Source organism: Apteryx mantelli, chromosome 2 (genome assembly GCF_036417845.1).
Source record: "Apteryx mantelli isolate bAptMan1 chromosome 2, bAptMan1.hap1, whole genome shotgun sequence".
Classification (NCBI taxonomy): Eukaryota; Metazoa; Chordata; class Aves; order Apterygiformes; family Apterygidae; genus Apteryx; species Apteryx mantelli.
In genome coordinates, this window is record NC_089979.1 from 11,083,667 (window position 1) to 11,105,201 (window position 21,535).

General features: G+C 46.1%; 1 long non-coding RNA gene across 3 annotated transcripts in view; it reads right to left on the reverse strand.

The window, feature by feature from the left end:
• The window catches only part of LOC106496312 (uncharacterized), a 170,237-nt gene that overhangs the window by 68,865 nt on the left and 79,837 nt on the right, over nucleotides 1–21,535 (reverse strand). For all 3 annotated transcript variants that reach the window (XR_010883268.1, XR_001294586.2, XR_010883267.1), the window contains one exon: nucleotides 20,705–20,785. This is a non-coding gene — a long non-coding RNA (uncharacterized lncRNA). The remainder of the gene's footprint in view (nucleotides 1–20,704; nucleotides 20,786–21,535) is intronic.

Consider the following 21,535-nt stretch of genomic DNA (forward strand, 5'->3'; position numbering starts at 1 on the left):
GCCTTTTACCTGAACTGAATTCACAACTTGTCACTCAGCCATGGTTCAGCAATAGCATATATTTAACCGCATAAAAACTGGCGCGATTGTATACTGTTGATCCATTATAAACATATTCTGCTGCCTGAATTTGACTGAAGATTTTTTAACAGGTTAGCTTTGTGTTATCAGACTTTATTCCAGATCGGCCACGTCCATCTTCCCGCAAAGCTGGCATAAAGGTGCCACGTACGCCACCCCACGCAACGCGGCCAGTTTAACCCACGCGGGATCCCGCGCCCCCGACCCGAGCCGGCTCCCGGGGGCGGTGGGTGGTCGAAGGGGCAGCGCGCAGACCGAGCGCTGACGCCGTGCCGCCACGTCCTGGGCCACCCCGGCCTCTGCTAGCTAAAGCAGCGAGCAGACAGCACCGTGTGCTGCATTGCTGTGGCAGAGGAAGCGGAGGGATGAGTTGAAGGCCATGAGTTTGATGGAAAGACTCCAGCAGGCTTTGTAACAGGCCCCGCACAGGCACACAGGAATTAACAGCCACAGGCAAGGGAGGAGGGCGGTTTCAGCAGGGATGAGTCAGGGCACAGGCTGCGTTATACAGCTCTCTTCTGGGACAAGGAAGGCCACGAGCCAAAACTAAGGAGGAGATGGGCAGGAGGAGGCTCACTACAGGTAGAGCAGCCCAGCAGAGGCAGGAGGGTTCGAGCGAGCCCCTCCTGCCCAGGGAGAAGCTGCTGTGGTGTGTTCAGGACACCGCCAGGGACACAAAGGTGGCCGGCACGCCTGGGAGAGTAAAGCCACGAGACACGCTCAATCCCAGAGCGTGATTCCCAGCCCGAACGTGGGAGACGACCGTCCCATGGCCCTTGCTGCAGCCGGGACCTCACCTCCTAGCACAGCAGGGTAAATATGACGGGAATGAAGGAGTCTCATTGCAGAGTGGGAAAATAACAGATACAGAGGAAGGCAGATAAGGTGAGTACTGGAGGGACAAATCAGGCAGCTTGTAGCCAAGGTTGGTTGGATTAAGGCTCTGAGCTGGAATGAAAATCCCTAAGTAAATGACACACGAAAATCTACTCATTCACTTGCTTTTCAATACTACTTAAAAAAAAAAAGCGTTGCACAATTTGTATATCGTAACGTCATCTGTTGTTGGACAACAGAATAGACACAAAATCTGAGGCTGCTGCTCAGCAAGATGCTGAAATGGGCTTTCCAACATCTGTTGCCACTTCAGGACCTTTGCAAGGAAGTGCGATGCAGCGACTCCGGACAGACACACAGAGCTGGTTCAGATTTGTTCAAAAATGGTGGTGCATAAATTTTGCACTGGCAGGCTTTCTGCCACATCAGACATCATCCATGCACACCACTCTAATTTCATGCCTGATCTGGTATCATCTGTCCTCCCCCAGCCGGCGTAAAGCCGGCCTAAACACACAGAGCCAACATAACCTTTGTATAGAGAGTTCTGGCTAATCCCACTGAGAAGCAATTGAATGCCCATGTCTGATCCGGATCAAAGTCATACTGCTGGAGCCATCCAGCAGTGCCAAGGGCTGGTTTTAATGGTCACGAAACAGGGTCTGCACAGGATGTGGAAGAGGAAAAATATCGTAACGTCCAGTTCTGCTCCCTGAAAGCGGGTTCACACAAAGGAGGAGCAAGAAGTACAGTAGCTGCTGCGGTTAGTTTACAATCCAGAACACTGGGAAATGGTGGGTGTAAAGAAATTACAGAGGCTACAGTTTTGTGGCTTTTAGCTGTTCTCTGCATAAACCAAGTTAGGGTATTAAAAAGGAAAAGAAAAAAAAAAGCAGCAAAAATGATAAATGCCTTGTGTTTCAAAGAAACAATGCTCCCAAAATAAGCAGTGCATTGTTTTGCTGCTAACCTAACTTTGCAGAGAAATACATTCAGCAACCAAACAATAAAATAAATGCTTTACCCCCCACACCTTTTTTGCTCTTTATTTTTCAATGAGATGCTGACTTCAAAGACCAGCTGGAGTCATTTGCATGCTAATACTATTAAGCATCTGCAATCTAAGAAATAAATCATCCCCAAGAATCAACGCGCCTACCTAATCCACTCCCTGCTTTTGCTCTTTCAGTTTTTAGGTCCATCTTTCCCAAGGATGGCTTTTCTATTTCAGCATCCATCTACGGACTTTAACCCACCCTAACTCCCTCTCTCCCCAGCTTCCTTTCCTGCAGAGCCTGCAAACTGCCTGAGGCTTGTCCCCAAGCAGGAGCTGGGTACGGCACAGAAACAGCTGGATGATCTCAAAATCCTTCAGTGTTTGATTTTTTTTTTCTTTAAATAGATTTTTTTTCTGGAAATTGCTTCAGTGGGGTCACAGCTGTCCTATTTACCGCTTAGCCCAACCTAAATAGCACGAGGGTATTCGGGAAGGCTACGGAGGTTATTCCATTCCCAGGCACCTTCAAAGCGCTCTGTGCCTGATCTGTTTGCAGGTAACCATAACCCAGGGGTGAGCCTCCTTGCCGAGGCGTTTAGGTGACCAGCGTCTTAGTCTCCACCAAGGAATTCTCTTCTGTTGCTGGGCCAAGCGACGCGCTTTCCCTCGCACTCATCCATTCGCTTCCTCTCATCCCTAATTCCCACCTATTAGCTGGGTGCGGCTGGCTTGGCGCCTGCCCATCATGGACACTGCAGAGACTGTGACAGCAGCCACTCCTGCAAGGGGCAGAGTGGAAGTGCCTATAATGCCCAGAAAAACTAGGTCTCCCACCTTCTCCACAGGTCTCTCAACTCTGAATAAAATCCTGCACATGACATATCTCCGGGGAACCCCAGAGCTTTTTACGCAGCAGCACTTGAAGACCCACAAAATCCATGTGCTGGGGAAGAAACACCAGAGGTTATGCACCCCACGCATCATTCGGGTGATAACTCAGCCAGTAAAGTCACCGGGGCAGACTCCCTCTGTAATCCATGCAGAGAGGTTGAGTCACCCTCCATGAACCAGAGGCAGCCTGCACATTCCACTAAGTTGACTTCACAGGCACAGCTTGGTGCCTAAAACTGGCTGGTGTCAATACCTTCCATTCCTTTAATTTTACAAAGGAAGCAAGCAAAGAGAGGGGAGGTTACTTGCTCTAATTATTTCAAGCAGCATAATGAATGGACAAGGCTAGAAGTCAGGGGCAGGGCTGTGCACAGACTGTGACAGCTCCAGCGGGGTCGCGCCTGTCCTGCTCTCCCCAGTCAGCTCGCAGATCCCCAGGCTGTATTTCTGCACCTTGCCTACAAAAGGATCCTTTAAGCTTTCATCTAGCTTTCCTCACTCCCTGCAACTTTGGGAAAACATATACGTTTTGAAACATGACAGTTTGGAAAAGCTTTGGATCTAACCAAAACCAACCTTCTTTTGCAAATTCATGTCCAAAAGAGGTTCTCAGGCCACCACCTGGAAGAGGTGATGTTCTGCCTCTGAAGGTGTCCACCTGCCACCTCTGTATAACGCAGGTAACACAAGACATGAAGGTTAGGCTGAGAGGTGCTATGGCTATTCAGATCCATGCAAAAGTGGGTTATGTCCTTCATGGCTGCGGTTGTGCCAACACCGCACAGAACGAACCGCTTGACGTTCCCATCCTGGCCATTTTGGACGGAGGGCTGGGGAAACAATGAAGGCTGGGAGGAGAACACAAAGGAGAGAGCACGATGGGAGGAAAGGCGCAGATGTAGTGGGGACGACAGAGAGGAGGGCTAAGGAGCATTTGCTTTGAGCAGTTCTCCATCCTGTGCAAAGTCTGGTTGTACCCGCTGTATCCTCCCATGCGTATCCCTGCTGCCTCCAGAGAGGAGCTGTGCAGAGCCTTCAAGGGAAAGACAAGCTGCTTCAGTACAAGGAAGGAGAGGAGGTAGAAAATGCAAAAGCAGGAACAAGATCCAATGGATTACCCAACACTGTGTTTGATACTCTTCCGCAGCTGTTTGACCCTTTTTAAATCACAAAGGCAGGCATGGTTAGTTCAAGACTGGGCGTACAGACAATAAAAAGCAGTATTTCTTCACTCTGCCATGCTGCTACATTCCTGTGCTTTCTTCTTGGTCCCAGAAAGAGCTGTGAGCAAAAGGAGCTGTCTCTCTCAATCTCCACCTCTGCTACCTCCTACCGGGCACGGCAGAGCACTCGCTGCCATCTGCATCCGGCCAGGAGCAGCAGCAGGAGATGGCACGGCTTCCCCTTGAAGCTCTCATCCTGACTCCTCACCTCCTTGCCATGGAGATGCATTTGTCCCACTTCATGCCCTGAGCAAAACTAACTTAAGTAATACCATGGATTTAAGTAATTCCTTTAGTGAAGGTCCTCAAAGAGCTTAAAGAAAAGTGAGTAGCAAATTTTGATCTAGTCTCCCTTTACAAAGGAGGAGACTCATACAGAGAGATTAAGCGTACATGTTAGCGCAGGGTTTACCCAGACTCCCTGGCCGTTGCTGCTAATCCTCTGTCCATCTACACTTGGTGACCTCCAATACCAGCAGCTGCGAGGGCGCAAACTAGCCTGTCTCCCCTGGGCTTACGAGAAACTGTGGGAAAGCCCTGCGGGATGACTGGCACCAAGCCCCTCCGCAGTAAGGGCTCAGGTGAGCTCTGTGGGTGCCCGTGGTCCTTGCTGCTCTCCCACGATTCCCCATGCTCACGTAGTGGCCGTACAGGTTCTCCCATGATTTCCTGGGAAAGCATCGTAATGCAGCTTGGCTGACTGCAAACCAAACCAAAAGAGAGGACACGCACCCAACCGCCAGAGGGGCCAGCCACACTGCAACCGAGACCTTTGCTAACTGGTTTGCTCAGCGTCAAATAGCAAAAGCAGCGTGCACACAAATTCATACGCACGCGATATCAATAAAGGAAATCAGGAGTCCTGCTCCGACCCTTTAACTCCAGCCCCTCGATAAAACTGCATACCTGTTCAACAGGAGTCCCAAGCTGAAAGAGTCGGAGGTGGGATGGGAATTTTTATGGAAATCTTCCCTTTTTCTGCAAATATATCTATTAAACCAAAACCAGCCTGCAGGTAGACACTGGGAAACTTGAGGTAACAGCAATTATTCAATTGACATGCACTTTTAAACAAAATTAAAGGTAAAGCATTTAAACTGAATAAAGTTAATAGCACACCTTGAAACTTTTTATGTGAAAAAAAAAGTTAAAGAAACACAAAGCAGAAATACTTAAAATTATCAACAGAAATGGAAAAGGAAATAGAAGGGGAAACATAAGCAGAAATGGAAAAGGACATGGGAAAAGGAGATGGGAAATCTTTACAGAACACACTGGCTGTTTGCAACAGGCTATGTTGAACATTTATATCCTTTCCTTCAAAAGGTGAAGGAAAAAAATATCCAATAATATTTATTTTATTAACACAACAAAGTGAATTGGCAAGGACTTCCAATACACTCTAAATACTGGCTGTTTGGGCTTAAACTGCATCACAGACTCCTTGTGGGAAGAGCCTGCTGGGGACCGCTAGGGTTGGGACTTCACGCAGTACCGAGAAAAGATCCTCATAGACAGCTTTCTGCCAAGAGGCTTAAGGCCAATGGACTCCTGGCCAGTAGGTCTCTATCCCAACTCCAATCTCTTGGAAAGACATCAGTACATATTAGCAGAGTGCTGCAAGAAGTTGAGCTCATCAGCCCGAGCGAATGACACCCGCTTCGGTCTGGGAATGTCCACACTGCATCTGCTGTACATTTTTTAAAGTGCAGTCATCCTCCGGGACTGACTACAGGCACAACGCTAGGAACACGAATCTCCATGTTATCTAGTGCGTATCCTCTGTGGTTAAGCACCACGGGGACAAGCAACAGCACTCAGCAGCAAATTACACAATACCAGGCTGTTTACATTTTTAACTAACGTGCTGAAAATGGAGGGGGGAATTCACTGAAAACTAGTATTATAGTAACTGGAAGCAAAATCTGAGAAAGAACAGAGAGCCCGCTGCACACTAGCAATTCAGAAAGTGTCGAAATACTGGGTTTGCAAGGCAGTGGGTGTTGAGACAAGGTGGTAACACAATCCTGCTAATTTCAACCCTTCCTAGATAACTGGCAAGATAAATCCTGTCCCCTTGATAGTGTGAACACCATTGTGTGGTTCCCGGCTGTTGCATTTCACGCTGGCTGTGCCCTGCCATAAACTCCTAGGGAGCAGTCAGAAGGGAGGCATATGACTAGTCTGCCCCATCCACACCGAACAAAACCCCCCAATATCCTGTCAAACCCACATGTTTTAGATTAGCGTTACATCCTCTAGAGAAATTGCCTTGATTTAGGACCCAGGCTGGACCGTTCCCAGGACGTGGGTGGAGTTTGGATTCGTTGCGCTGGTTCAACGTTGCAGAGACAGATGGGAACCGCAGGGTTCAAAGCAGGAACCAAATCCCAGCTTCCACCCTTCCCCTGTGGTCAGATGCACATGGACTCAAGGAAAGGCACAGTCTGTCTCCAGGACCACTGGGGAGCAGGACACCTCAAATGATGGACAGGGCAGTATTATGGGATATACTGACAAGCCATTGATGGGGGCACCCAGGCACCTCTGCACCCAGCTGGCCCATGTCCAGCCGGTTTGCTTCGTTTAACCACCATGCAGTGCTGGCTGCTTGCATTTGAATTGCAACCCTGCAGCTTCCAAGCAGGGACCTCTCCGGGCTGCATCATGCTCAAAAAACAGCTCTGGTCTGGCAAAATACAACAGTTAAGGCTCTGTGCTGCTGAGATATGGCTGGTTCCTGGCTTGGACCAGCACAGGACGAGCCCAGCGGCACCCCCCCTGCCTCCACCCAGACCTCACCTCACCTGTGGTCTCTGCACCCTGGCACAACATGTCCACAAGTGAGTCAGAGAGAGCTGACTGCACGTGGGTGCTTCAGTTAAGAAATCTGGTCTGGGACTCTACTTCTTTGCATGGAGGCTTCTCTCCTCTCTCAGTCTGAAGCAAAAAGTAATGAGGTTAGTTTAGCCAGGGATGTTCAGCAGCATGGTAAGCAGGCACAGCGTTTCCCTTCAATTCCAGATGGACAAACACACGCTAAAAAATACTGCATAAAATCAACTCTTTTGGAATATGTTTGAATCTCCTAAAACACAGGATATTGCATCAGGCATTTCAACCGGGGGGGGCGGGGGGGGGGAGAAAAACCCAAAGCTCCCATTTTTGTTTTCACAACAGATTCTCCACCCTGTCAAATTAAAATGATATTGATTATAACACTCACTGGTCAATCAACAAGTCCAGTTGAGCCAACTGCTGCTTGAAGACCACTCCGAGGGCCCTGTGGTTCTCCTGGATGAAGACTGCCCACTGCTATGGGGGATAACTGACCACAGCACCTCATCCCGATAGCCAAACTGACCAAAACTCCTGCTACTCTTTTCAACTGCTTTATTCACCAGTTGCAATAAAGCTCCAGAGTGGTTTTCAGAACTGATTTCAGAGGTCCATGAGATATTTCCAGAGAATTTTTTTTTTACTGGCTACATATTTCTGGCTAAGTCAACAGTCAGTCATTGCTATTACACGCTGTCCTCAGGCTGAAGGCTATTTTTGCCCATGGCAAAAGAAAATGCAGTTCTTTCTGATTAATTCCACAGGAATGCCCATTGCTCAGACAGGAATCTGTAAAGCTGACTTGAGCTAATCATTGAATCAGTTCAAAACAATTATGCTTTGCAGACGAGCATCTTCTAGCATCTAAAATACCCTCCTGGGGGGGTTGTTTGCTTTTATGCTGTTTTTTTTCTTTGGTTTATTGTCACCATCAGCTTAATCACAGGCAGAAGAGAAACATCACCAAAACTAGTCAGACCATCGTGGCATAACCCAGAATAACACCACAATTTGTTTCCATGATTGGCCTCTCTGCAGAAGCACTAGATCAGATTCCAGTCCTGGCTCTGTGTACTTATCTTCATAGCATCATGATTCAATTTACAGGGGAAGAAGTCCACAAAGAAGCTGTATGAGTTACTGCAAACCTAAAAACTGCATCATGCAAAAGGCAATAAACAAGTGAGAGTCAACCTCAAAGGAAATTTGGCAAAGGAAGTGTTCTGGCCACGCAGGCAGCCTGCCCTGCTTTAACACTCCAGCACAGCTGAAGCAGTACAACTGGCTAACAGCAAGGACACAACTCAAGCAATAAATATGTTTCTACCAGTACAGACTTTTCATCCTCATGACAAGAAGAATAGAAAAAGCCAGGGCTGAAAAGCGCAAAAGTTGTGCAATGCCCCTTCACATACCTTTTCTCTAAAAGTCATGACATAAGAAAATAAGGCAACACACATTTCCCCATTTGCTGAACTTTTACAGGAGCAAAATGTCTGTCTCAGTGGTTTAAAGCTGATCCAGCATCAGCGCAGGTCCCCACCTGGGAAATGTCCCAGTGGGAATCCACACGCAACACAGGAACTTTCTTTTTCTCTCCTTCCCCCTTTGTTGAAACATCAAATGCAGCAAAAGCCTGAAAATGCATTAACTAGAAGAGTAAGAAACCAAATTATGAACTGAGCACGCAAAGCACATGATGACATTTAAAAGTGAGGCTGGTCTTACTCATTTGTATTTCAAAGGCCAGGTTGACACAAGACATTTTTTTCTGTTATAACTTTGTCTATTAAGGGAATAATATATGTTTTTGTCTGTTGCTGCAACACAGTATTAGCCAAAGCCTTACTGTAGAGGTATTACAATGGCATTCTGGTGGCGGGACTTACCTCCCTTGGAGAACTTAAGGTCTAACCTTGGAAAATCCCCCTTTTGCTGATATAACCCATGCTTACTTCAGAGGGTTTACCCATGTCAGCACGCTCACCAACCTCTCCTAAAATAGCTATGGCTTAAGTGAATATTAAGCTAATGATTTTGAGTGTTTTCTCTCCTACAGCAATTTCACACTGCTGAAACCTTTTCACCTTCAGCAGAGTTCTCACCAATTTAAGGTGGCACAAGAGATAGAAAATTCAGGCTCAATGTGTTAACACCTTTGTGGCCTGTATCAAACAGTAAGTTCTCTTTTTTTTTTTTTTTTTTTGGGGGGGGGGTGGTATTTTTGATACAATCAACAGTAATGACCCCAGTACCAAGGATGGAGGACCAACAGTTCTAATTGGAGTCATGGCCCTGCTGGTGGCAAGCTACGGTGCTCCTTAAAGCAAGAGCTTCGTCTTCCTTTCAGTCCGCCAATCTGATGGCAAAGTCGAGCTGAAATCCACTTCACAGTGTGCTCTGACATACCAGACCCACCAACACCCTTGTATAAGGTGGTGATACTCTGCTTTGCATAACACCAGCTTCAACTGACAATCTCAAAAAGGCAGTGGCAAATTCACACATAGTAATTTCATCTTCATATCTTCTTCCTAGCCAAAACCCAGCTTTCTCAGAGAAACAAACCATCCTCTCCACTCCACACCACACATATTTTTCACTTAAGTTGCCTGTTTTCAGCTCATCAATCTAGAAACTCCAGAGCTTCTTGTAAACTTTTATTTGCCAATAAGAAAGCAGCCTGTCACAATTCAGCTAGAATGTGATTTGCCATTAAGAAAACATGTAAAATTGACAAAGTCGCAACTGGTTTCCACTTCCTCTCCTGACACCCTTCTGACAGTGCAGAGACCTTAAAGGGATGTCACTGTAATAAAGGCTGTGAATGCTTATTCTATGAGAACATCTTCCAAGCAGGACAAAAAGTCTGGAAAATAAGTAGGCATCTTGCTCCATGGGTTCCTTCAGGTTGGAGATACCCTCTGAGGTCCGCTTTTCCTCCATGACTTGACCCCATGGTTCTTAACTCAGGCTCCTTTTCTGCTCTCAAAGCACGTTGGCACTGTCAGGTTCTTTCTCCCCTGTTATTACATTTGTGTACAGGATCCTAGCAGGCACACAGTCAAAATCCATCCTTAACCCTGCCCTCAGAAGGAAATTTTTCCTTGCCCCTGAACTGCTTCCCATCCAAAACAATGCAAAATTCCTTTTCTGTGCAGTCTCTCTCAACATCCCCCTGTCCTAAAACGTTTGGGGATGGAAGACAAGAGCGAAGGTGAGATTGTTGCGTCCAGTTGCAGATTGTTGCGTCCAGTTGTACTCTGTCTCCTCAAACCTTCTGTCAGTTGGTGAGGCAAAAGGGCAAACTAGGAAGGGCAAAATGAAGACTCAGCTGGCAAGAACAAACACTCAGCTACAGAGGGATTTCCTAGGCATTGCCATGGTGGTCGCACCCTGTGGCGGTATCTTTGGTTAAAACTCCAGCCGTTCTTTCTCTACTGCTGTTTGGTTACATGCTACACTTCTTCTCCACCTTGGCCCCAGCTGTCCACCTCAGCTTCACTCCAGGAAACTTCCCTACCCTACTTCCATCTTTCTGTCAAGCCAATAAACCCCACTACAACTTAGTCTTCTTTCCCCCCCCCCCATAAATAAGAACAATAGGCACAAAACATACATGTCTTCTTCCCTCTCCTAGACCTAGTGTCTTGCAACTTTCTGAAACAGTCCCTAGTGACAGAGAGTGGCCATCATTCTAGCAGGAGCGGACAGAGTTGCAGGAAGTTACAGGACTTAAAGGCTAATCAATGCACTTCCACTTCAGCAGAGCTCAAAACCACGTTCAGCCCTAAGTGCAGAGCTCCAACCACTGCAGGACCCAAGTTTTACCTGCAATGGGAATTAATGAAAATGTCGCAAACTGAGGTGTGCAAGTAACACCAGAGGAACCAGTTTCCTAGTACTGATCATCATATACAAATCAGGGTTTCCCTGTCGAGTTTCACACCCCGTGCAGAGTTCCTCCCTGCTGGTCTCTCCTTCACCCATCTCTGCCCCAGCCATTGGTCCAGCCTTCGCCCACACCCACGTGGCTGGAGGCACCCCAGGCACAATCCAGCACATTTCCCCTCCTCTTTCCAGGAGGGTTTTACCCCAGTTTTTAAAATCACCATTTCCCCGTTTCCGCTTTGACCGCAGGATGCAGCAGGAAGGCATTTGAGAACCCACGCCTGTTTGTACACGTGGCTGGGGAGCAGCCTTAACTCTGAGAGTCGGGGGCTTCCACGTGATGGCAAAAAAGCCCACGCACCCTTTGCCCACAGACAACTAAAACGGTGGATGGTCAATGTTTTCTCTTGCCCAGGAGGAGCAGTGACGTCAGCTGGGGATGAAGGGAAGCAAACGCGGACAGGCCAAAGAGAGGTCCAGCAACAGACTGGTTAGATCTGGCACATCTAATCCTAGATTCTTACCAGAAAAGTGAGAATGATTTCCCGGTGACAGCACAAGCAGTGCTAGGCTGTATATAAATCACATACAGCAATGCATACATGCACACTGAGCTATATATAAAAAAAAATGCACATCAAAATAACACCAAGGAACATGGATGCCAAAGTAGGGATAAAATTAGCTTATTAGAGAAGTGGCAAAATCTTATAAGATCATGGAAAAAAACTATTTTGAACTGTAATGATCATGTTTCAAAAATAGTGGCTATTCTTGGCTTGGAGCCCCACATACCGCTACAGACTATGATCAAGTCAGATCTCACGAGAAAAAAAATCAACCAGAATGTCCATGGGAGATATCCCAGGAAAAACAAGGTTTTGATATATTAGGGTTCTGCAACAAATGATTATCTTTACATCACACAGTGTACTAGCACGGTGTCAAAAACAGAGTTCTGCTGAAGAAATAATTTCTTAAAATCACATGGCCCTGACATGGCAAAAAACAGTAGAATCTCTTTAGGGCTCTTGAAAATGGATTTTCAAAATCCATTCTTTTATCACTAATTCTACTTTAACTAGATAAAAAGCAGTGTTGGCAGGGAATGCCAAGATTTCATTCCTGAGACTTAACCCAGACAAAGCAAAAATGTCAATAATGTTAAAGACATATAAATTAAGCTAAAATAATACCTTAGTTAGCTCAATTACTTCATAAAAATCAACTTAAGGTGCAAGATAAGGTTGCAACCAAAAGAAAATGTGTTGGAGTGTTTTCAACACTTGCAAATCTGCAACTTGGATAATGTGCCCAAGGACACACATCTGTACACCTGTCCCAGCACTGTAAAGCATTTAAGAACTCTTCTAGAAAGGTGATATTAATACATACAAGATAGTACTAATCAGTAATAAAACATATCATAATAGATTATATTAATGATAAAATAATATTAAACAATAATTAATCAAATATAAATTATAATAATTAAATTAGGCAATAATAAATGGAAAACACCTTACAGTCAGAACCACTGCACCCAAAAACTTTTAACGCATACCAAGAAGAAAGGGACAAAACGGGGCACATTTGAACAGGTAGGTGCTGCCGCAGGCTTCACAACCATCAGGACTTTTATTGTAAAACTTTGGGTAAAAATTCTCCCAGCATTTTTGGAAGAGAACGATATGCCTGATATACAAGCACAGCCCCGAGTGGAGTTCTCCCAGCTCACTTTACAGCAGTAAGTTTTCATAACTTTCCCATCCTTTTTGCTGCCATTTTACTGGCTTATTCGGTCGCCGGCACACAGGATAAATTACACACACACACAGTAACTCAATCCCTCACTCCCCCAGCGGAGCTGAACTGGCAGCCTGAAGCGAGGTGCTGACCTTGGTTATCTTACCCTCTTTTTTTCCCTCCCGTAAGAAACCACAACAAAAACCTCAAGTGAAATTGTCCTAATCTCTCCTGGAGACTTCGATTTCAATCCGACTTGGGTGCTATTTGAAGCTTCATGAAAGGAACATCCTGAATAAAAAGGTCTGTGGTGGCGTGCTGCAGTAAAACTGCTTTCAAAGCCTTAACTCATCAGTTCATCAGGAGAAACCCAAGTGCCTCCATTAACCCTTGGCAGGCCGTCATTGCTAAGAGGCTGCCCGCAGCAATGATCAGCGCTACCTGCGATCCCAAATGCGGTCACCCACTCGCTGCTGCAGCCAAGCAGCATCACAGAATTTTGCAATATTTATCCTCTGTTCCAGGAAAGCAAGGAATTGTTATTCTCATTTTACATACAAGCGACTGAGACATGAAGAAATAAAAGGTGGGACTGCTCTCTTCCTAACCTTAGCTGTCTAAAAGTTAGGCGTTTAATTTAAGTCAGCTGTCTAGAAACCTTCTCTGGTCAATGGAGAAACAGGCTGCTAGAAAGCATAATTTGTTCCATCTCCTTCCAGTGAACGTAAGCGAAGCTTAGGTTAAAAAAAACAGTCTTTCAGATTTATCACCTAACTTTACTTGAATCCTGTCCACAGTCATTTAGCAGTAGTTGTTTAGGACCCCCAAATGCCACGTCTAACCCGCACAATTATGCTGGGGAAGGGTTTTCAAGCAGACCAGCACTCAGGCTGCCCAAGTCCATTTCTGAAAACATTAGGCTGTGTGACCTGTCTGATGTCATGCATGAAGTTTTGTGGCAACATCAGAAACGGGGCCCACCTCTCTCACGCTAGGGCTCTTGCCTCCTTTTTGAAGATGAAATTACTTTAAAAGCCTTCAATTGGACACCCAAAGATGAAAGCATGAGCAACTATTAGTCACTCAAGAAAACTGTGCCCTAAATCATCTTGTGTTTTCAAAAAACACACAGAAATGAATCCCAACATGCATCAAGATTTTTAGCACAACTGCTACAGAAATATGAAAGTTCAGTTTGGTAAGACAGTCCTTTCTTTCCCCATTGCTTTGACAGATCTGCCCACACGGGCATAACCCGTAAGAATAACCCACATGGTAAGCAGTTTCCCAGCAAAAGGATCTGAAAAATTCCTTTTCTACCATGGTTTCCACCTTGTTCTGTTCAATCACTTGGCTGGAGGAGTAGGATCGACAACAGCAGCTTTCTCCAAGGGCAAGCTCTTGGGGAAAGGGGGTACAGCATTAGCTGCTTATTCAAAATACCAAACACATGTTCAGGCATTTGGGAATAACACAAAATAGCCGGGATCACCAGCCTGTCCACTCTTTGAAACCACATCTGGAAAGGAAATCTTTCCAGGAAAAGACCATTTACAAAGCATTACATATACAGTAAGACTTAATTAGTTAATCCCCATCACAATGTATATCTGGTGCATTCCCACAGAAGGGCACAACCCAAAGAACAGGTATTCTTGGTATGTTATTACACCTGGCCAATCTGCAGGAACATCAGCTCTCCCTGTCGTGATCCCAGGGAATGACAAGATAGAAAATCACCATTCATTTACTTCCAATTCAACAGCTCCTACTGTGCCTGCTCGGAGCAGTAAAACCCCACTTTCAAAAGTGTGACCCTTTCCTCCACGCCTTAGCTCCATCTATTGTTTTTAAAGACCTCTCAAGTCTTCTTGTTTTGGGAATCTAGATGACAAATTCAGGCAGAGAAGCAAATATGCTTGAATAAAAGAACAAAAAAAAAAAAAAAAGAGGAAAAAAAATACATACAGCCATTTGGCAGTGTTGCTGGTCTATGTGCTTTGCCACCTGTTTTTCAGTCCCCCCTTCCAAAACAGTATATTGAGTCTGAGTGGCTTTGATATTAGATACTCACCCACCAGCCACTTCTTGTAGACTCCTCAAGTCTTGTGCTTCACATAAGCATGCCACTTTCTTCAAGCTGATGCTGATCTGACTGCAGATTGCAATAGCACGGGCACTTCTGACTCAGGGTTATGGTTAAGAAACATTACCCGCTGAGCACTCATTTAAGCAGAATATGCCCCAGTTTTACCATTTAATCCTTCTTACTTTTCCCCCCACTTTCCTTATCTCCATATTGGTTTTCAATATACAGCTTAATAATTCAGAAAACAAATCTGCTTCTCTGCAGAAGGGTCAAATTTGTTAGGTGATATTATTCCCAGAAGGGGTTAATGGAGCCCCCCGCACAGGGTTGCCCAGCCCGAATGAGATGTCTCTGTGGGACACCTGAAGACCATTCTTTGTCCACCAGGTCCATCATTCATTGCCCCACGAGTGGCCCCTCAGAGAAGACCTCTCCCTGCCTCATCCCTGCCTCCTGCTAAAACCCTACATCTTCCTTAAAATTCCCATTGCAGCAGAGAGAGCAGACAAGATAACAAAAGGAAACATCCACAAACTGTGGTTTGGGAGGATCACATGGGACGCTGGGAATAACTTTTCTACTAGCAGGGTGGTGCAGCGTGGAAAGGGGTCACCCAGCAAGGTGGTGGCATCTCCATTCCTGGAGGTCTTCAAGACCCAGCTGACCTCATCCAGCGCTGGTGACAGCCCTGTGGGAGGTGGGACTCCCAAGGTCTCTTCCAGCCAACATTTCCGTGGGTCTTCCCATGGCCCTGCTGTGCCATACAAAGCCCCAACACCCCTGCCGTTCCCCCATGACCTCCCTTGCCTCCCATTCCAACTCCTCGCCCACTGCCCATTCCCCCCAGAGCTCTTCACTCCCCGCTTCTCAGTGGGGATAACGTCTGGCCATATGGTCATCAACTCCTCAATGACTCTTTCCCTGTTACATGCTCAAGTTTTTGCTAATAAACCTACTGCTGCTGAGTAATACTGGGGAGCTGACGGGAGAGCACTGGGGCAATCCAGGCACAAGCAAATCTGCATTGCCCGGGGAGGCTTAAATGTTGCAGCCGGGTCTGTGTACGGTCAGGAAGGCAAAGGCACATGGACAAGAAGACACTTAGAAAAGACATATAGCTGATGATACAAACCCCCTCTGAGAGCAGCTTTTCAGATACATTATTTAATCATCCATACACAAACTTAACTTTTATAGGAAGCAGCAAGACTGAACAATCCACTGATGAAAAAACTAAATGAAAGGCCAGAAAACATGTGGCTCCTTCATATTCGGCCTCTTGCCACCTCCAGAAGCAGATTCCACCTTACAACCAGTCATCTGCCTTCCTTTTTCCTTGTGCACATGCATGATCTACAGATGTTTGCTTTCCCCTGGATGTTGTCATCATAAATAAACTAGCCTACAGTCATTAGGTGGATCAGGTTTAAGCTAACAGTATTGTAACGTTCAACTGTCATGTCCAGTCAGAAGACATAGTCAGAATACTCAAATGACCATGAAATACATAAATATGGCATTTCTAACCTTTTTCTACATAAGCAATGTGCATCTAGCTCTGCCCATAAATAGCATACAATGCAGACATACACTTCAGTACTTCACCTTCTAGATAAAAAGCATTGTCAACTAAATATATTAATTCAACTAATTCACCAGCCAGAAAAAAAATCTACATCAGTCACCCTTGCAATCTGCTACTGGACCCCACGCACTAATACACGAGACCCATATGGACATACATGCCACACAATTTGCAAATGAGATTGTACCAATTTGTACCAATGCCGTGTTCTTTATAACGTGGACATGTGTAATCAATGAACGTGGCAAGTTGCCGGCTGCCTCAGATGATGGTGGGAACTGCTGATGAGGAGCAGCTGAATTTGAAGGGGAAAATTCAATGAGCTGAGGCAAGATGAGACTGAACATCACCATTTATTTTTTCCAGATTTATAGCAACTGTTTTGAGAGGATGTAATGCCCTGAAACCTTTGATCAAAGGTCTCCCTTTATAGGAGCACATGCATGCACACAGATGAAACGGTACAGTCCCTGCAGAACAGAATCCGCTAGTCCTTTCCCACCTTCAGATCTAGACATACACGCACACACATTTATAACCCCACATGGTTACTTTAAAAAAAGTAAAAGCACTTGAAACAGGAGACAGTTCAAATGGCTTTTTATCATTACATCCCGCACATATCAAACGAAATTGCAAAGGGGGAGGAGTAACCTACAATGTAAATAAAAGAAACATCGGTGAATAGGGTCAGACTCTTGGCTTACGGCGGGGACTGTGGAAGTGTTCACTAAACCAGAAAAATTAGACTGCTGCACAATAAAACTATCAATGAACTGAGGAGGACACATCATACTGCAGGACAGGACACATGACCACAATGACAGAGCGCAATGCAATAAAAATACAGCAGGGAGAGTGAGAGAGGGAGAGGATTATCATTTGTGGTCCAAGTGTTTGCTGAATAAGCTTGCTGGAAGGGGCACACATGCAGGCAAAAAAAAAAAACAAAACACTAAATAACTTTGTTAAGAGCTTGGAGACAGTGGCTGGCTATAATACTTGGCTGCAGCAGAATCAGGGCAGCATGCGAGGCAGGCTGGCTCCGCTAGCCCCAATCCCTTCCCCATTGCTCCCCATAATGTCACCCACCTCCCAGCCACTGTGCTGACCTAGAAGGGTCCCAAGTACGTATCGGTTCAGAGTGATGGGACACCAGTGGGTTATCACAGCTCAGTGAGTTACCACTTAGCTGAGCTGCTGTAACTGGTTAGCTTCGTGTAGTGTTATTGCATCAAACATGAGGCAAAACAGAGCCTACAATCTCTTTCAGTTAGGTTTAAACTAACTGCTCTCATGTCATATTTGCAACAGCGTCCCCCAGCTAACACACAGCAGCTCATTAAGTTCTGGTAATCCAACAGGATGCCTTTGAGTCCTTAGCTTGCATTTATAAAAGGTTTTAAGCTGCTATGCACACTCCTATACTAAGGATCAGCATTGATTCAGCTTAACCAGTTCACAACCTGAAGTGAGCTTCTTTGCTTTATTGTTAGTCATTGCCAGCAATCACTCACAGCCGAAAATGGTGCCCAGCCCAAGCGTGAGCGCTTAGCTTCCACAGGGACCCAGCCCACTGCCCATAAAACACAGATTCGGCCCTCCCTTTTGTGTTTCTTCAGCAAACGCCTCACACATATCCCCCGGCCTATCAGCAAATGGTCTGGCCTCTGGGCTTAGCCCCATTTTTTGCCTCTTTGCAAGATCCTTAGGTTTGAAAGAGTCTTCTTGTCATGTTAGACTCAACTGCCTTTTCTCAGGGCTGCAGGATGACCAATTTACATCATGCAAATTACTAGGGGTGGAGGTAAACTTATTCAGTGGTAGAAAAGGGCATTCAGATGGTTTCTTTTATGTTTTGTAGGTCATTTGCATCCTTATTCTCTGCCTTTAGGGCAACTCCCAGCAGGTCACACTTTATCTGCTGCAAAACAGATAAAAAACCTCCATCTCCACCCACCCCAATTCACATCCCTTCCTAATATTTAGCCTGTGTCTCTGAGACTTGCAAAATCCTACCCACCCTGATCATTTCAGACAGGCCACTCATTTTAATCTTCCTTAACACAAGAAGTGCAGGCAACCAGATCTGCAGCCTAGCTAGTAAGCTGTCCCAGCGATTTGGAAAACCTTCAGAAGAAGCACCAAGCTGGACCTCAGCATGCAGCGGGGCTAGGGATACGGAGATGTCACAGAGGCAGACGAGCCAATCCTCCTGTTTAATGCTGTGGCACTGGTGCCTAAACAACGCAAGCTGCATTTCAGAATCTCAGATTATCTTATATCTCTTGCTACCACCCACCCCAGTAAATGGAAACCAAGAAAAGTGGAGGCCCTTGCACAAGATTATTGGTTTACTGGACCTGTGGCAAATAGAAGCCAAGAGGCCCAATTTCTAAACTCCTCTCTCCAAGCCTTGACCCCCAAACGCTCTCACTGATGTCTTAGTTGTCAGTCCAGCACAAGCACACTTCCAAAGAAGGAGCGAAGAAGGAAAGCCAGCTGTAGTGTTGGATGAACTTAGTCTCAAAAGCACCAGCCAGACTGAGAACAGCCAAATAAAAATGAGGCTATTTGCTGCAAACCACTGATATTACAGAATGCATTGGTTCCGCTTAGGCACAAGGTTAGGATCTGTTGTTATATCGCTTTTCTTTAACATAACTATCACTACAAATCCAAAGACTCAGTTTATCCCTATTCTCTGGATGGAGAATCGAGGCATGACTTGAGAGCAAAAAGACCAGGGGCAGAACAAGCATCAAACCCACAGGGTAACTGCAACATTTTTCAGTCCACATGGCTGCAGTGGAAATGCTGCAACGACTAGTAACACAGAAAAGCTAACAATAAAGTAAATTGCAAAAGAAACTACTCACATACACTCTCTCTCTCTCGCTCTCTAGTTCTCTTTGCCCACCTGAAATCAAACAACAGTGAGGTAGTGCAGCACATCAGATAGGGCACACTCCTCAATTTAAGTGGCAATCTTGAGGATGGATTACCAACATCAAACCCTTTCTCAACACAGAGCAATAGGTTGCATCTCCAAGAGCATCTGGGCCACCACCAGAAACGGAAGCATACCAAAAATCTTCCAGAGCCCTAGCTGTTTAGGTGCAACAGCTTACATTTCTACATTTTAACCTTTTCTACTACACACTGCGTTATGGACTAGCCAGCACATGCTAAGCATTCTGCAAACACTGCAGAAAAAAAAAGTTCCTGTCCCAAAACTGCTTACAGTGAGGAGGTGAAGTGGAGGAGGCAGCCCAACAAAGGCAGATGGATATCTGGAGGGAATTTCCTGTGCAAGGAAGATGCAGTGAAATGCACAAAAACTCTCAAGGGAGATGCTAATCAACAAAGCCCTTACATGTAGGACTCATTTCTTCATATTTTTTATACCTGTGGGCTGTTACACCTTAGCCAAATTACTCAGAAGTCCTGCAGTTCAGAGCTACACTTCCACTACAGGTGTCAGTCTTCCACGGGGTCAGGATAAGCTTCACTCCAAACCTACCTGCGGCCAGAAAACCACAAGCCACATTATCCAAAAAGCCGAAGTACAGAGCAGTGCCTGGCCTGGTTCACGCGAGGTTCACTGTGAACCCCCAGGAGCCTTGCTGCTGCGCTGAGGGACTGAGCTCTTCATGCAGCAGCTTCTGATGCACGATTACATCTTGCCAGTCCCTATGGGATGCTGCAGCCAGTGTTAGGTGACCCAGATGGACTGCAAGTGCCTCAGCCTTGACATCCTATCCTCCAGGAACGCACTTACACTGCCGGTCAGGGTGTATAAACACTGAGAACAGGCTCAAAGGCGTGAAGACTGCTCAGATGTTTAGGCTGTGTCCAAACAACTCTCAAGAGAGAAGACAATTCAAGAGCACTTGGTGGTGTAGCAGAGGCTCAAGCTCTCACTCAGTTTGGTCATCCCAGGCCACTAGCAAATACCCTGAACTCAGGTCCTCCTCAGCATGGTGCAGACACTACATGTGATTCATCCAGCCAAGCACAGACCCTACATCCAAACCAGTCATCCCTGCTGCACTGGGAGTCAGTGCAGAGTGGCAGGTATTGCAGAAAGCGATTCATGCCATGCAGACATCTGCAGTAGGCCAGACTGCTCCCTGAAGAAAAAAACATTTCCCTCCACAGACTGTAAAAGGAGGCTGGAGGGGATGGGTTCAGTTGTAAATAATCACAACACAGGTCTCTAAACCTAGAGGAGCAAAGTTCCATGCTATAAATCAAAAATACAGTCAGGCAACAGCCACCAGCAAGGTCTGTGTGAACCACAGGCCTCAGCACGCTCAAGTTAGCCTTCAGCCCTTCTGAGACCCCGAGCTTATCATCAGCCTGAAATCCTCCATCAGGCCTGTCCCTGAAAAGGCAAAAGGCACAGAACCCCACAGCACAAAAAAGAAGTCTGAAGGTTCACTGACCTAACCCACGGGGTACAGGAAAGCCCAGGAGGGCTTGTATCTCTGAGCTTACTAGTGCTGAAAGCTGTCGCCACTCACCTCATTTCCTGGGAAACCCTGGCGGGATCTGAGCTCCCTTCCAGACGCTCTTCCTCTCTCCTTTCTGCAGTCAACCGAGACCTATACAACGTTACAATAAAAGAAGTGTCAGTAAGCCAAACCTTGCCCCCTCCCTCCAACCAAAAAGCTACATTTCCTCAGTTCTTCAAAATAATGCTGCGCTGTGAAGCAATTACATATAAAAGCTGTTTTTCTAGTCCCCAAGGTTGTTCTGTTTAAAAACAGTTTGCCAGCTTAGAGCAATCGACGAGGTAGGCAGTGAAAATCCCCCAGCTAAATGAATTTAATTGTACGCATGGCATTACCTGCCACTCATGGGGAAGAGAAGGGAGTACGCCTGCTAGCACCCGAAGAGGCAGCACGCTTCTCTGCAGCTCTGAACAGATCAGCGACAGAGCCCTACAGTGCTACAGCCCATCCAACAACACCTTTAATAACCAAGCAACGGGGCACCAAAATGAGCGTGATGCCTCACTCAGCTGCTGAGGTCCCCCTAAGATGTTTAGTGTCAGCTATAGAGGAATCCATCAGACATATGAGGAAAAACTTCTTTACTGTGAGGGCAGTAGGCACAGGTTGCCCAGAGAGGTTGTGGAGTCTCCTTCTCTGGAGATATTCAAAACACGCCTGGACGTGATCCTGTGCAACGTGCTCTAGGTGACCCTGCTTGAGCAGGGGGGTTGGACTACATGATCTGCAGAGGTCCCTTCCAACCTCAACCATTCTGTAATTCTGTGATTCCTATATGGAAAAAGGCTTTTATAAATGGAGGCAGCATGCACAAGTTGTCCAAGAACAGCAGGGAGCCTG